Here is a 15,883-nt window from a genome sequence, read left to right as displayed (position 1 = left end):
CAATGACACACCTGTGTGAACAGCCAGGAGACCCCCCCCCCCATGTTATGTTACATAGTTACATAGTTAGTACGGTCGAAAAAAGACATATGTCCATCAAGTTCAACCAGGGAATTAAGGGGTAGGGGTGTGGCGCGATATTGGGGAAGGGATGAGATTTTATATTTCTTCATAAGCATTAATCTTATTTTGTCAATTAGGAACATTCAGCACCCACCCGCTATCAAGGCAGCTGCCTATCATGTCATGCCCTACCTGCACAGGTGTGCTGGCTACTCAAATGATCCAATTAAGGAGGCCATTTAGTCAGCAGCAGCAGAAGTCCTGTGCCTGGACGCTCCAACAGCGGCCAGACACAAGCAGAAGCAGAAGCAGCAGCAGCACCACCTTTTGTTTTTTGGCTGCAGCAGCAGCAGCAGCAAGGCCCACAGGGCTGGCTAGCTGGCTAGCCAGCAAGCAGGTAGCAATGAAAGTAGGAATCTTTCTTTTTAACCCTGTAAGGGGGTGGTGCACTGTACCCGAAGATACTGCCATATCGGGTCAATGCATAGGGCGACGGAAGCAAGCTTCGAAATCGGCCCCCGTTCTCAAAAATCCATTTAATATATGGTCCCCAGATAGGGGACGTATCAGATATTAAACTGATAAGAACAGATACTACACTTGATCTTAGCCAAAAGGCCGAGAAGCGATAACCGTGAAAGGGGCGGGCCCAACAAGGTCCCCTTCATGGGCACTATCACTGCTTGCTGTCAGGGAGGCTGCCAGACAATTTTCCATGCACACTCTGGGCTGGGGGGCAGTCAACCACCAGTACACACAGCAGAACCTAAACCCATACCATTATTGCTAAGCAGCAAGACAGGGGCCCATTGCACTCCCACGGGGCCTTTTTAAATGCAATCCATAACCCGGATTTGCCAGGAACCCTTCTTACTCCTCCTACTTGCATGTGACACTGGGCTTAGGATCTGCATAGGAAACACACACACAAGCACACACCTACCTTTGTTGCCTGCAGATGCCTCCTTGGCTGTCCCCAAACGGTATCAAACCAACACCCACGGGAAGCTGTAAGCATAGAGGACATGCCTGCACCCCATTGGACTTACCTGTGTGGGTTAAACCCGGGTTATTTGACAACCTATGGCGGTGATGGTTCTGCTCAGGCAGAGCAGTGCTGATGCTCCTCATAAAGCTGTCGCTGCTGTGAAGGTTCTAGGTGACATCACAAATCCCTATGGTTACATACACAACAAAGCTGGGTTGTTGTTGTTTACACTCTGCAAGGCCTGTGGAAGTGAGTGACATCATAGCACTGTAGTTCTGAGGGTTCTAGATGGATGCAACAATCTCCTGTTGCTTCTATGAAGGCCATAATAGACGACATCACCAAACAGCTCCATAGTCACATACACAGCAAAGGAGAGATGTTGTTTACACCTAGTGATGTCAGTGGTATTGAGTGACATCACAGCACAGTGCTAAGGCTCCTGGGCCTGGACACAGCAGCGGCTGCAATATCTCAACGGAGAATACGTTTATATATATGTGTGTGTGTGCGCGTATATATATATATATATATATATATATATATATATATATATATATTTCTCCGCCGAAATCACTTTTAAACCCATTTCCACCTTTTTTTCCCTTCTCTTCCTCTTACTTTTTTTTCACGTTTTTTTACGTTTTTCTCCTTTTCGCCTCTTTTCTGGGCGTATTATTCTTCTTTTTCTTCTTTTTTTTCGTCTAATGCATACCCCATCAGTGCAGCAATGCTTATTCAATACCGCCAGCAGATGGAGACACTGGGGGATAATTTTCTAAGGATTTATACTGATTTTTCCTGTCTGAATTTGTCGCACAGAAAGTTGCAGGCCAAATATGTGTGACATTTCTGCGACTTTAGCTTCTAGAGCATTTTTACAACATTATACATAGGTGCTGAATACATAAAAAGCGACTGTTCAGCGACAGACAAGTCGCATCGGCTGAAAGTAGGCCAGAATGTCAGTCCATGTTGGAGCAGGTTTAGATACAGTCTAAAGCATAGATCTCAAAGTCTGTGCACAGAATTTAGCAAGGGCCTCGCACCTTCTGATGCATCAGGTAGGTGCACAATAGCATAGCCTAACCCTCTGTACTTTGGTCTATATTGATGCGGGACATAGACAGCCAGCTGATGACCAATCCATTAGTGCAATGGATGGCTGGAAGCATTTGTCTTTGCCTTTGCAATACCACAGAAGCAATGCATGGTCAATGTACAGCAATGACACACCTGTGTGAACAGCCAGGAGACCCCCCCCCCATGTTATGTTACATAGTTACATAGTTAGTACGGTCGAAAAAAGACATATGTCCATCAAGTTCAACCAGGGAATTAAGGGGTAGGGGTGTGGCGCGATATTGGGGAAGGGATGAGATTTTATATTTCTTCATAAGCATTAATCTTATTTTGTCAATTAGGAACATTCAGCACCCACCCGCTATCAAGGCAGCTGCCTATCATGTCATGCCCTACCTGCACAGGTGTGCTGGCTACTCAAATGATCCAATTAAGGAGGCCATTTAGTCAGCAGCAGCAGAAGTCCTGTGCCTGGACGCTCCAACAGCGGCCAGACACAAGCAGAAGCAGAAGCAGCAGCAGCACCACCTTTTGTTTTTTGGCTGCAGCAGCAGCAGCAGCAAGGCCCACAGGGCTGGCTAGCTGGCTAGCCAGCAAGCAGGTAGCAATGAAAGTAGGAATCTTTCTTTTTAACCCTGTAAGGGGGTGGTGCACTGTACCCGAAGATACTGCCATATCGGGTCAATGCATAGGGCGACGGAAGCAAGCTTCGAAATCGGCCCCCGTTCTCAAAAATCCATTTAATATATGGTCCCCAGATAGGGGACGTATCAGATATTAAACTGATAAGAACAGATACTACACTTGATCTTAGCCAAAAGGCCGAGAAGCGATAACCGTGAAAGGGGCGGGCCCAACAAGGTCCCCTTCATGGGCACTATCACTGCTTGCTGTCAGGGAGGCTGCCAGACAATTTTCCATGCACACTCTGGGCTGGGGGGCAGTCAACCACCAGTACACACAGCAGAACCTAAACCCATACCATTATTGCTAAGCAGCAAGACAGGGGCCCATTGCACTCCCACGGGGCCTTTTTAAATGCAATCCATAACCCGGATTTGCCAGGAACCCTTCTTACTCCTCCTACTTGCATGTGACACTGGGCTTAGGATCTGCATAGGAAACACACACACAAGCACACACCTACCTTTGTTGCCTGCAGATGCCTCCTTGGCTGTCCCCAAACGGTATCAAACCAACACCCACGGGAAGCTGTAAGCATAGAGGACATGCCTGCACCCCATTGGACTTACCTGTGTGGGTTAAACCCGGGTTATTTGACAACCTATGGCGGTGATGGTTCTGCTCAGGCAGAGCAGTGCTGATGCTCCTCATAAAGCTGTCGCTGCTGTGAAGGTTCTAGGTGACATCACAAATCCCTATGGTTACATAGACAACAAAGCTGGGTTGTTGTTGTTTACACTCTGCAAGGCCTGTGGAAGTGAGTGACATCATAGCACTGTAGTTCTGAGGGTTCTAGATGGATGCAACAATCTCCTGTTGCTTCTATGAAGGCCATAATAGACGACATCACCAAACAGCTCCATAGTCACATACACAGCAAAGGAGAGATGTTGTTTACACCTAGTGATGTCAGTGGTATTGAGTGACATCACAGCACAGTGCTAAGGCTCCTGGGCCTGGACACAGCAGCGGCTGCAATATCTCAACGGAGAATACGTTTATATATATGTGTGTGTGTGCGCGTATATATATATATATATATATATATATATATATATATATATATATATTTCTCCGCCGAAATCACTTTTAAACCCATTTCCACCTTTTTTTCCCTTCTCTTCCTCTTACTTTTTTTTCACGTTTTTTTACGTTTTTCTCCTTTTCGCCTCTTTTCTGGGCGTATTATTCTTCTTTTTCTTCTTTTTTTTCGTCTAATGCATACCCCATCAGTGCAGCAATGCTTATTCAATACCGCCAGCAGATGGAGACACTGGGGGATAATTTTCTAAGGATTTATACTGATTTTTCCTGTCTGAATTTGTCGCACAGAAAGTTGCAGGCCAAATATGTGTGACATTTCTGCGACTTTAGCTTCTAGAGCATTTTTACAACATTATACATAGGTGCTGAATACATAAAAAGCGACTGTTCAGCGACAGACAAGTCGCATCGGCTGAAAGTAGGCCAGAATGTCAGTCCATGTTGGAGCAGGTTTAGATACAGTCTAAAGCATAGATCTCAAAGTCTGTGCACAGAATTTAGCAAGGGCCTCGCACCTTCTGATGCATCAGGTAGGTGCACAATAGCATAGCCTAACCCTCTGTACTTTGGTCTATATTGATGCGGGACATAGACAGCCAGCTGATGACCAATCCATTAGTGCAATGGATGGCTGGAAGCATTTGTCTTTGCCTTTGCAATACCACAGAAGCAATGCATGGTCAATGTACAGCAATGACACACCTGTGTGAACAGCCAGGAGACCCCCCCCCCCATGTTATGTTACATAGTTACATAGTTAGTACGGTCGAAAAAAGACATATGTCCATCAAGTTCAACCAGGGAATTAAGGGGTAGGGGTGTGGCGCGATATTGGGGAAGGGATGAGATTTTATATTTCTTCATAAGCATTAATCTTATTTTGTCAATTAGGAACATTCAGCACCCACCCGCTATCAAGGCAGCTGCCTATCATGTCATGCCCTACCTGCACAGGTGTGCTGGCTACTCAAATGATCCAATTAAGGAGGCCATTTAGTCAGCAGCAGCAGAAGTCCTGTGCCTGGACGCTCCAACAGCGGCCAGACACAAGCAGAAGCAGAAGCAGCAGCAGCACCACCTTTTGTTTTTTGGCTGCAGCAGCAGCAGCAGCAAGGCCCACAGGGCTGGCTAGCTGGCTAGCCAGCAAGCAGGTAGCAATGAAAGTAGGAATCTTTCTTTTTAACCCTGTAAGGGGGTGGTGCACTGTACCCGAAGATACTGCCATATCGGGTCAATGCATAGGGCGACGGAAGCAAGCTTCGAAATCGGCCCCCGTTCTCAAAAATCCATTTAATATATGGTCCCCAGATAGGGGACGTATCAGATATTAAACTGATAAGAACAGATACTACACTTGATCTTAGCCAAAAGGCCGAGAAGCGATAACCGTGAAAGGGGCGGGCCCAACAAGGTCCCCTTCATGGGCACTATCACTGCTTGCTGTCAGGGAGGCTGCCAGACAATTTTCCATGCACACTCTGGGCTGGGGGGCAGTCAACCACCAGTACACACAGCAGAACCTAAACCCATACCATTATTGCTAAGCAGCAAGACAGGGGCCCATTGCACTCCCACGGGGCCTTTTTAAATGCAATCCATAACCCGGATTTGCCAGGAACCCTTCTTACTCCTCCTACTTGCATGTGACACTGGGCTTAGGATCTGCATAGGAAACACACACACAAGCACACACCTACCTTTGTTGCCTGCAGATGCCTCCTTGGCTGTCCCCAAACGGTATCAAACCAACACCCACGGGAAGCTGTAAGCATAGAGGACATGCCTGCACCCCATTGGACTTACCTGTGTGGGTTAAACCCGGGTTATTTGACAACCTATGGCGGTGATGGTTCTGCTCAGGCAGAGCAGTGCTGATGCTCCTCATAAAGCTGTCGCTGCTGTGAAGGTTCTAGGTGACATCACAAATCCCTATGGTTACATACACAACAAAGCTGGGTTGTTGTTGTTTACACTCTGCAAGGCCTGTGGAAGTGAGTGACATCATAGCACTGTAGTTCTGAGGGTTCTAGATGGATGCAACAATCTCCTGTTGCTTCTATGAAGGCCATAATAGACGACATCACCAAACAGCTCCATAGTCACATGCACAGCAAAGGAGAGATGTTGTTTACACCTAGTGATGTCAGTGGTATTGAGTGACATCACAGCACAGTGCTAAGGCTCCTGGGCCTGGACACAGCAGCGGCTGCAATATCTCAACGGAGAATACGTTTATATATATGTGTGTGTGTGCGCGTATATATATATATATATATATATATATATATATATATATATATATTTCTCCGCCGAAATCACTTTTAAACCCATTTCCACCTTTTTTTCCCTTCTCTTCCTCTTACTTTTTTTTCACGTTTTTTTACGTTTTTCTCCTTTTCGCCTCTTTTCTGGGCGTATTATTCTTCTTTTTCTTCTTTTTTTTCGTCTAATGCATACCCCATCAGTGCAGCAATGCTTATTCAATACCGCCAGCAGATGGAGACACTGGGGGATAATTTTCTAAGGATTTATACTGATTTTTCCTGTCTGAATTTGTCGCACAGAAAGTTGCAGGCCAAATATGTGTGACATTTCTGCGACTTTAGCTTCTAGAGCATTTTTACAACATTATACATAGGTGCTGAATACATAAAAAGCGACTGTTCAGCGACAGACAAGTCGCATCGGCTGAAAGTAGGCCAGAATGTCAGTCCATGTTGGAGCAGGTTTAGATACAGTCTAAAGCATAGATCTCAAAGTCTGTGCACAGAATTTAGCAAGGGCCTCGCACCTTCTGATGCATCAGGTAGGTGCACAATAGCATAGCCTAACCCTCTGTACTTTGGTCTATATTGATGCGGGACATAGACAGCCAGCTGATGACCAATCCATTAGTGCAATGGATGGCTGGAAGCATTTGTCTTTGCCTTTGCAATACCACAGAAGCAATGCATGGTCAATGTACAGCAATGACACACCTGTGTGAACAGCCAGGAGACCCCCCCCCCCATGTTATGTTACATAGTTACATAGTTAGTACGGTCGAAAAAAGACATATGTCCATCAAGTTCAACCAGGGAATTAAGGGGTAGGGGTGTGGCGCGATATTGGGGAAGGGATGAGATTTTATATTTCTTCATAAGCATTAATCTTATTTTGTCAATTAGGAACATTCAGCACCCACCCGCTATCAAGGCAGCTGCCTATCATGTCATGCCCTACCTGCACAGGTGTGCTGGCTACTCAAATGATCCAATTAAGGAGGCCATTTAGTCAGCAGCAGCAGAAGTCCTGTGCCTGGACGCTCCAACAGCGGCCAGACACAAGCAGAAGCAGAAGCAGCAGCAGCACCACCTTTTGTTTTTTGGCTGCAGCAGCAGCAGCAGCAAGGCCCACAGGGCTGGCTAGCTGGCTAGCCAGCAAGCAGGTAGCAATGAAAGTAGGAATCTTTCTTTTTAACCCTGTAAGGGGGTGGTGCACTGTACCCGAAGATACTGCCATATCGGGTCAATGCATAGGGCGACGGAAGCAAGCTTCGAAATCGGCCCCCGTTCTCAAAAATCCATTTAATATATGGTCCCCAGATAGGGGACGTATCAGATATTAAACTGATAAGAACAGATACTACACTTGATCTTAGCCAAAAGGCCGAGAAGCGATAACCGTGAAAGGGGCGGGCCCAACAAGGTCCCCTTCATGGGCACTATCACTGCTTGCTGTCAGGGAGGCTGCCAGACAATTTTCCATGCACACTCTGGGCTGGGGGGCAGTCAACCACCAGTACACACAGCAGAACCTAAACCCATACCATTATTGCTAAGCAGCAAGACAGGGGCCCATTGCACTCCCACGGGGCCTTTTTAAATGCAATCCATAACCCGGATTTGCCAGGAACCCTTCTTACTCCTCCTACTTGCATGTGACACTGGGCTTAGGATCTGCATAGGAAACACACACACAAGCACACACCTACCTTTGTTGCCTGCAGATGCCTCCTTGGCTGTCCCCAAACGGTATCAAACCAACACCCACGGGAAGCTGTAAGCATAGAGGACATGCCTGCACCCCATTGGACTTACCTGTGTGGGTTAAACCCGGGTTATTTGACAACCTATGGCGGTGATGGTTCTGCTCAGGCAGAGCAGTGCTGATGCTCCTCATAAAGCTGTCGCTGCTGTGAAGGTTCTAGGTGACATCACAAATCCCTATGGTTACATACACAACAAAGCTGGGTTGTTGTTGTTTACACTCTGCAAGGCCTGTGGAAGTGAGTGACATCATAGCACTGTAGTTCTGAGGGTTCTAGATGGATGCAACAATCTCCTGTTGCTTCTATGAAGGCCATAATAGACGACATCACCAAACAGCTCCATAGTCACATACACAGCAAAGGAGAGATGTTGTTTACACCTAGTGATGTCAGTGGTATTGAGTGACATCACAGCACAGTGCTAAGGCTCCTGGGCCTGGACACAGCAGCGGCTGCAATATCTCAACGGAGAATACGTTTATATATATGTGTGTGTGTGCGCGTATATATATATATATATATATATATATATATATATATATATATATTTCTCCGCCGAAATCACTTTTAAACCCATTTCCACCTTTTTTTCCCTTCTCTTCCTCTTACTTTTTTTTCACGTTTTTTTACGTTTTTCTCCTTTTCGCCTCTTTTCTGGGCGTATTATTCTTCTTTTTCTTCTTTTTTTTCGTCTAATGCATACCCCATCAGTGCAGCAATGCTTATTCAATACCGCCAGCAGATGGAGACACTGGGGGATAATTTTCTATGGATTTATACTGATTTTTCCTGTCTGAATTTGTCGCACAGAAAGTTGCAGGCCAAATATGTGTGACATTTCTGCGACTTTAGCTTCTAGAGCATTTTTACAACATTATACATAGGTGCTGAATACATAAAAAGCGACTGTTCAGCGACAGACAAGTCGCATCGGCTGAAAGTAGGCCAGAATGTCAGTCCATGTTGGAGCAGGTTTAGATACAGTCTAAAGCATAGATCTCAAAGTCTGTGCACAGAATTTAGCAAGGGCCTCGCACCTTCTGATGCATCAGGTAGGTGCACAATAGCATAGCCTAACCCTCTGTACTTTGGTCTATATTGATGCGGGACATAGACAGCCAGCTGATGACCAATCCATTAGTGCAATGGATGGCTGGAAGCATTTGTCTTTGCCTTTGCAATACCACAGAAGCAATGCATGGTCAATGTACAGCAATGACACACCTGTGTGAACAGCCAGGAGACCCCCCCCCCATGTTATGTTACATAGTTACATAGTTAGTACGGTCGAAAAAAGACATATGTCCATCAAGTTCAACCAGGGAATTAAGGGGTAGGGGTGTGGCGCGATATTGGGGAAGGGATGAGATTTTATATTTCTTCATAAGCATTAATCTTATTTTGTCAATTAGGAACATTCAGCACCCACCCGCTATCAAGGCAGCTGCCTATCATGTCATGCCCTACCTGCACAGGTGTGCTGGCTACTCAAATGATCCAATTAAGGAGGCCATTTAGTCAGCAGCAGCAGAAGTCCTGTGCCTGGACGCTCCAACAGCGGCCAGACACAAGCAGAAGCAGAAGCAGCAGCAGCACCACCTTTTGTTTTTTGGCTGCAGCAGCAGCAGCAGCAAGGCCCACAGGGCTGGCTAGCTGGCTAGCCAGCAAGCAGGTAGCAATGAAAGTAGGAATCTTTCTTTTTAACCCTGTAAGGGGGTGGTGCACTGTACCCGAAGATACTGCCATATCGGGTCAATGCATAGGGCGACGGAAGCAAGCTTCGAAATCGGCCCCCGTTCTCAAAAATCCATTTAATATATGGTCCCCAGATAGGGGACGTATCAGATATTAAACTGATAAGAACAGATACTACACTTGATCTTAGCCAAAAGGCCGAGAAGCGATAACCGTGAAAGGGGCGGGCCCAACAAGGTCCCCTTCATGGGCACTATCACTGCTTGCTGTCAGGGAGGCTGCCAGACAATTTTCCATGCACACTCTGGGCTGGGGGGCAGTCAACCACCAGTACACACAGCAGAACCTAAACCCATACCATTATTGCTAAGCAGCAAGACAGGGGCCCATTGCACTCCCACGGGGCCTTTTTAAATGCAATCCATAACCCGGATTTGCCAGGAACCCTTCTTACTCCTCCTACTTGCATGTGACACTGGGCTTAGGATCTGCATAGGAAACACACACACAAGCACACACCTACCTTTGTTGCCTGCAGATGCCTCCTTGGCTGTCCCCAAACGGTATCAAACCAACACCCACGGGAAGCTGTAAGCATAGAGGACATGCCTGCACCCCATTGGACTTACCTGTGTGGGTTAAACCCGGGTTATTTGACAACCTATGGCGGTGATGGTTCTGCTCAGGCAGAGCAGTGCTGATGCTCCTCATAAAGCTGTCGCTGCTGTGAAGGTTCTAGGTGACATCACAAATCCCTATGGTTACATACACAACAAAGCTGGGTTGTTGTTGTTTACACTCTGCAAGGCCTGTGGAAGTGAGTGACATCATAGCACTGTAGTTCTGAGGGTTCTAGATGGATGCAACAATCTCCTGTTGCTTCTATGAAGGCCATAATAGACGACATCACCAAACAGCTCCATAGTCACATACACAGCAAAGGAGAGATGTTGTTTACACCTAGTGATGTCAGTGGTATTGAGTGACATCACAGCACAGTGCTAAGGCTCCTGGGCCTGGACACAGCAGCGGCTGCAATATCTCAACGGAGAATACGTTTATATATATGTGTGTGTGTGCGCGTATATATATATATATATATATATATATATATATATATATATATTTCTCCGCCGAAATCACTTCTAAACCCATTTCCACCTTTTTTTCCCTTCTCTTCCTCTTACTTTTTTTTCACGTTTTTTTACGTTTTTCTCCTTTTCGCCTCTTTTCTGGGCGTATTATTCTTCTTTTTCTTCTTTTTTTTCGTCTAATGCATACCCCATCAGTGCAGCAATGCTTATTCAATACCGCCAGCAGATGGAGACACTGGGGGATAATTTTCTAAGGATTTATACTGATTTTTCCTGTCTGAATTTGTCGCACAGAAAGTTGCAGGCCAAATATGTGTGACATTTCTGCGACTTTAGCTTCTAGAGCATTTTTACAACATTATACATAGGTGCTGAATACATAAAAAGCGACTGTTCAGCGACAGACAAGTCGCATCGGCTGAAAGTAGGCCAGAATGTCAGTCCATGTTGGAGCAGGTTTAGATACAGTCTAAAGCATAGATCTCAAAGTCTGTGCACAGAATTTAGCAAGGGCCTCGCACCTTCTGATGCATCAGGTAGGTGCACAATAGCATAGCCTAACCCTCTGTACTTTGGTCTATATTGATGCGGGACATAGACAGCCAGCTGATGACCAATCCATTAGTGCAATGGATGGCTGGAAGCATTTGTCTTTGCCTTTGCAATACCACAGAAGCAATGCATGGTCAATGTACAGCAATGACACACCTGTGTGAACAGCCAGGAGACCCCCCCCCCCCATGTTATGTTACATAGTTACATAGTTAGTACGGTCGAAAAAAGACATATGTCCATCAAGTTCAACCAGGGAATTAAGGGGTAGGGGTGTGGCGCGATATTGGGGAAGGGATGAGATTTTATATTTCTTCATAAGCATTAATCTTATTTTGTCAATTAGGAACATTCAGCACCCACCCGCTATCAAGGCAGCTGCCTATCATGTCATGCCCTACCTGCACAGGTGTGCTGGCTACTCAAATGATCCAATTAAGGAGGCCATTTAGTCAGCAGCAGCAGAAGTCCTGTGCCTGGACGCTCCAACAGCGGCCAGACACAAGCAGAAGCAGAAGCAGCAGCAGCACCACCTTTTGTTTTTTGGCTGCAGCAGCAGCAGCAGCAAGGCCCACAGGGCTGGCTAGCTGGCTAGCCAGCAAGCAGGTAGCAATGAAAGTAGGAATCTTTCTTTTTAACCCTGTAAGGGGGTGGTGCACTGTACCCGAAGATACTGCCATATCGGGTCAATGCATAGGGCGACGGAAGCAAGCTTCGAAATCGGCCCCCGTTCTCAAAAATCCATTTAATATATGGTCCCCAGATAGGGGACGTATCAGATATTAAACTGATAAGAACAGATACTACACTTGATCTTAGCCAAAAGGCCGAGAAGCGATAACCGTGAAAGGGGCGGGCCCAACAAGGTCCCCTTCATGGGCACTATCACTGCTTGCTGTCAGGGAGGCTGCCAGACAATTTTCCATGCACACTCTGGGCTGGGGGGCAGTCAACCACCAGTACACACAGCAGAACCTAAACCCATACCATTATTGCTAAGCAGCAAGACAGGGGCCCATTGCACTCCCACGGGGCCTTTTTAAATGCAATCCATAACCCGGATTTGCCAGGAACCCTTCTTACTCCTCCTACTTGCATGTGACACTGGGCTTAGGATCTGCATAGGAAACACACACACAAGCACACACCTACCTTTGTTGCCTGCAGATGCCTCCTTGGCTGTCCCCAAACGGTATCAAACCAACACCCACGGGAAGCTGTAAGCATAGAGGACATGCCTGCACCCCATTGGACTTACCTGTGTGGGTTAAACCTGGGTTATTTGACAACCTATGGCGGTGATGGTTCTGCTCAGGCAGAGCAGTGCTGATGCTCCTCATAAAGCTGTCGCTGCTGTGAAGGTTCTAGGTGACATCACAAATCCCTATGGTTACATACACAACAAAGCTGGGTTGTTGTTGTTTACACTCTGCAAGGCCTGTGGAAGTGAGTGACATCATAGCACTGTAGTTCTGAGGGTTCTAGATGGATGCAACAATCTCCTGTTGCTTCTATGAAGGCCATAATAGACGACATCACCAAACAGCTCCATAGTCACATACACAGCAAAGGAGAGATGTTGTTTACACCTAGTGATGTCAGTGGTATTGAGTGACATCACAGCACAGTGCTAAGGCTCCTGGGCCTGGACACAGCAGCGGCTGCAATATCTCAACGGAGAATACGTTTATATATATGTGTGTGTGTGCGCGTATATATATATATATATATATATATATATATATATATATATATTTCTCCGCCGAAATCACTTTTAAACCCATTTCCACCTTTTTTTCCCTTCTCTTCCTCTTACTTTTTTTTCACGTTTTTTTACGTTTTTCTCCTTTTCGCCTCTTTTCTGGGCGTATTATTCTTCTTTTTCTTCTTTTTTTTCGTCTAATGCATACCCCATCAGTGCAGCAATGCTTATTCAATACCGCCAGCAGATGGAGACACTGGGGGATAATTTTCTAAGGATTTATACTGATTTTTCCTGTCTGAATTTGTCGCACAGAAAGTTGCAGGCCAAATATGTGTGACATTTCTGCGACTTTAGCTTCTAGAGCATTTTTACAACATTATACATAGGTGCTGAATACATAAAAAGCGACTGTTCAGCGACAGACAAGTCGCATCGGCTGAAAGTAGGCCAGAATGTCAGTCCATGTTGGAGCAGGTTTAGATACAGTCTAAAGCATAGATCTCAAAGTCTGTGCACAGAATTTAGCAAGGGCCTCGCACCTTCTGATGCATCAGGTAGGTGCACAATAGCATAGCCTAACCCTCTGTACTTTGGTCTATATTGATGCGGGACATAGACAGCCAGCTGATGACCAATCCATTAGTGCAATGGATGGCTGGAAGCATTTGTCTTTGCCTTTGCAATACCACAGAAGCAATGCATGGTCAATGTACAGCAATGACACACCTGTGTGAACAGCCAGGAGACCCCCCCCCCCCCATGTTATGTTACATAGTTACATAGTTAGTACGGTCGAAAAAAGACATATGTCCATCAAGTTCAACCAGGGAATTAAGGGGTAGGGGTGTGGCGCGATATTGGGGAAGGGATGAGATTTTATATTTCTTCATAAGCATTAATCTTATTTTGTCAATTAGGAACATTCAGCACCCACCCGCTATCAAGGCAGCTGCCTATCATGTCATGCCCTACCTGCACAGGTGTGCTGGCTACTCAAATGATCCAATTAAGGAGGCCATTTAGTCAGCAGCAGCAGAAGTCCTGTGCCTGGACGCTCCAACAGCGGCCAGACACAAGCAGAAGCAGAAGCAGCAGCAGCACCACCTTTTGTTTTTTGGCTGCAGCAGCAGCAGCAGCAAGGCCCACAGGGCTGGCTAGCTGGCTAGCCAGCAAGCAGGTAGCAATGAAAGTAGGAATCTTTCTTTTTAACCCTGTAAGGGGGTGGTGCACTGTACCCGAAGATACTGCCATATCGGGTCAATGCATAGGGCGACGGAAGCAAGCTTCGAAATCGGCCCCCGTTCTCAAAAATCCATTTAATATATGGTCCCCAGATAGGGGACGTATCAGATATTAAACTGATAAGAACAGATTTTTGATTGAAAGAGCTTTATTTTCCGTTCAGTCATTACAAGTCGTACAATAAATTACAGTCACACAAAGCATGATAGTACAATACACAGCAAAGGTTCCCTAAGCTATACATCGCACACCATGCTACTCTAACATTCAGCTCAATCCTGCAATAGAAAAGCACAAGAGATCAAACAAAAACCAAATAATACAATCTGTGATCGGGGTAGGGGTGTGGGCGACTATGTGGGGGTAGGGAGGGGGCGGATCACAGGGCCAAACTGTTGGGCTGTATCTTCAGGGAGACATGGGAGAAGGAGAGGGGTCTTCACTCCTCTTCTTCCTCATCAACGGCCGAGCTGTCCAAGATGGAATAGTCTCTAAGCAGGTTCTTGATGAACCTGCGGCAGTCCCGGACGGACATGTTTTCCCTGTTGATCACGAGGCGGTTCCTGGAGAGCCACACTGCGTCCTTAAAACAGTTCATAAGGCGCCAGGCCTCCTGGATGGTCTCCACGTCGTGGGTCCCAGGGAACAGGCCGTAAAGCACCGAATGGTACGATAGGCAGCTCCTGGGCACTGAGTCTCTGAGTTCCTGTTCTAGGGCGTCCAACAGACCCTGTGCAAAGGGGCACTGCCAAAACACGTGGAAAGATGTTTCCTCCACGTAGGGGCAACGGGGGCAGTACCGGGTCTTGCACAGGTTGCGGGCATGCATGAATGACCTGAGAGAGAGACCTCCCATGACGGCCATCCACGACAAGTCCTTGTGTCCATTGGTAAGCCGCTTTGAGGCCACATTGTTCCAAACTGTCTCTGCAGTGGCTGCGGGGAGTCCCGGAACCAGCTCGGTCGAGTCCTTAGCTCGGATGAGCTTGTGGATTGTCTTTGGCTTCCATAGGTCTGGTTTCAGTCCTTCCAGCTGGTGCTCCCTCACAAACCGGACAACATCCCCATAGAACCAGGGAGTGTTCCAGTTGTAAGGGATGGAGCTGTCCCACTTGTCCCAGCCCAGCTGTCTCCAGAGGGGCATGAGAAGCAAGCGAGACATGGACCTGCCCGCTGAGCCAGTCTTTTCTACAAGAGTCCGCTGCACCGTGACACATGCAAAGGAGGCCCTCAGCAGAGCGGGGATGTCGGGTATTCCCTTCCCTCCCTTGCGGGGTTCCTTGTACATCACGGTCCTCTTGACTCTGTCCATTTTGCCCCAGACGAAGCCAAACACTGTCCGGGTGATGGCCTTGCAAACGGTGGTATGGGGAGGCCAGGCCTGTGCGGTATATTGGAGCACAGGCAAAACTTCACTCCGCAGGACAAGTGCCTTGCCTTCCATCGTGAGCTTTCTGGAGCTCCACAGTCCGATCTTTGAGTTTATCCTTCCTAGTCGGTCTTGCCAAGACTTAAGGGCCGCTCCTTCCTTCCCGAACCAGACTCCAAGAATTTGAATGAAGTCCGGCTTAATAGTAAAGGGGAAGGGGGCGGAAGAAGCCAGGTGCCACTCCCCGAAGAGCATGGCCTCCGACTTCCCACAGTTGACTTTTGCCCCCGAAGCTCTGCCGAAGTCCTCGCAGGTCTGGACGAGTGCAGTCACC

General features: G+C 46.9%; 6 non-coding genes and 1 pseudogene across 6 annotated transcripts; all 7 read right to left on the bottom strand.

The window, feature by feature from the left end:
- Positions 1-502: 502 nt before the first annotated feature.
- On the bottom strand, positions 503-693 carry LOC130305924 (U2 spliceosomal RNA). Its single transcript, XR_008855339.1, has one exon. It is a non-coding gene; the product is annotated as a U2 spliceosomal RNA (small nuclear RNA).
- A 2,084-nt stretch (positions 694-2,777) lies between these two features.
- LOC130305923 (U2 spliceosomal RNA) lies at positions 2,778-2,968 on the bottom strand. The gene has a single exon (XR_008855338.1). It is a non-coding gene; the product is annotated as a U2 spliceosomal RNA (small nuclear RNA).
- Positions 2,969-5,055: 2,087 nt separating this feature from the next.
- LOC130305922 (U2 spliceosomal RNA) lies at positions 5,056-5,246 on the bottom strand. The gene has a single exon (XR_008855337.1). It is a non-coding gene; the product is annotated as a U2 spliceosomal RNA (small nuclear RNA).
- Positions 5,247-7,331: 2,085 nt separating this feature from the next.
- On the bottom strand, positions 7,332-7,522 carry LOC130305920 (U2 spliceosomal RNA). The gene has a single exon (XR_008855335.1). It is a non-coding gene; the product is annotated as a U2 spliceosomal RNA (small nuclear RNA).
- Positions 7,523-9,606: 2,084 nt separating this feature from the next.
- On the bottom strand, positions 9,607-9,797 carry LOC130305919 (U2 spliceosomal RNA). Its single transcript, XR_008855334.1, has one exon. It is a non-coding gene; the product is annotated as a U2 spliceosomal RNA (small nuclear RNA).
- A 2,084-nt stretch (positions 9,798-11,881) lies between these two features.
- LOC130305918 (U2 spliceosomal RNA) lies at positions 11,882-12,072 on the bottom strand. Its single transcript, XR_008855333.1, has one exon. It is a non-coding gene; the product is annotated as a U2 spliceosomal RNA (small nuclear RNA).
- Positions 12,073-14,157: 2,085 nt separating this feature from the next.
- On the bottom strand, positions 14,158-14,330 carry LOC130305939 (U2 spliceosomal RNA; annotated as a pseudogene).
- Between the last annotated feature and the right edge of the window lie 1,553 nt (positions 14,331-15,883).

The sequence above is a fragment of the Hyla sarda genome, unplaced genomic scaffold (assembly GCF_029499605.1).
Source record: "Hyla sarda isolate aHylSar1 unplaced genomic scaffold, aHylSar1.hap1 scaffold_1344, whole genome shotgun sequence".
Lineage (NCBI taxonomy): Eukaryota > Metazoa > Chordata > Amphibia > Anura > Hylidae > Hyla > Hyla sarda.
This window is presented reverse-complemented; position numbering and strand designations above follow the sequence as displayed.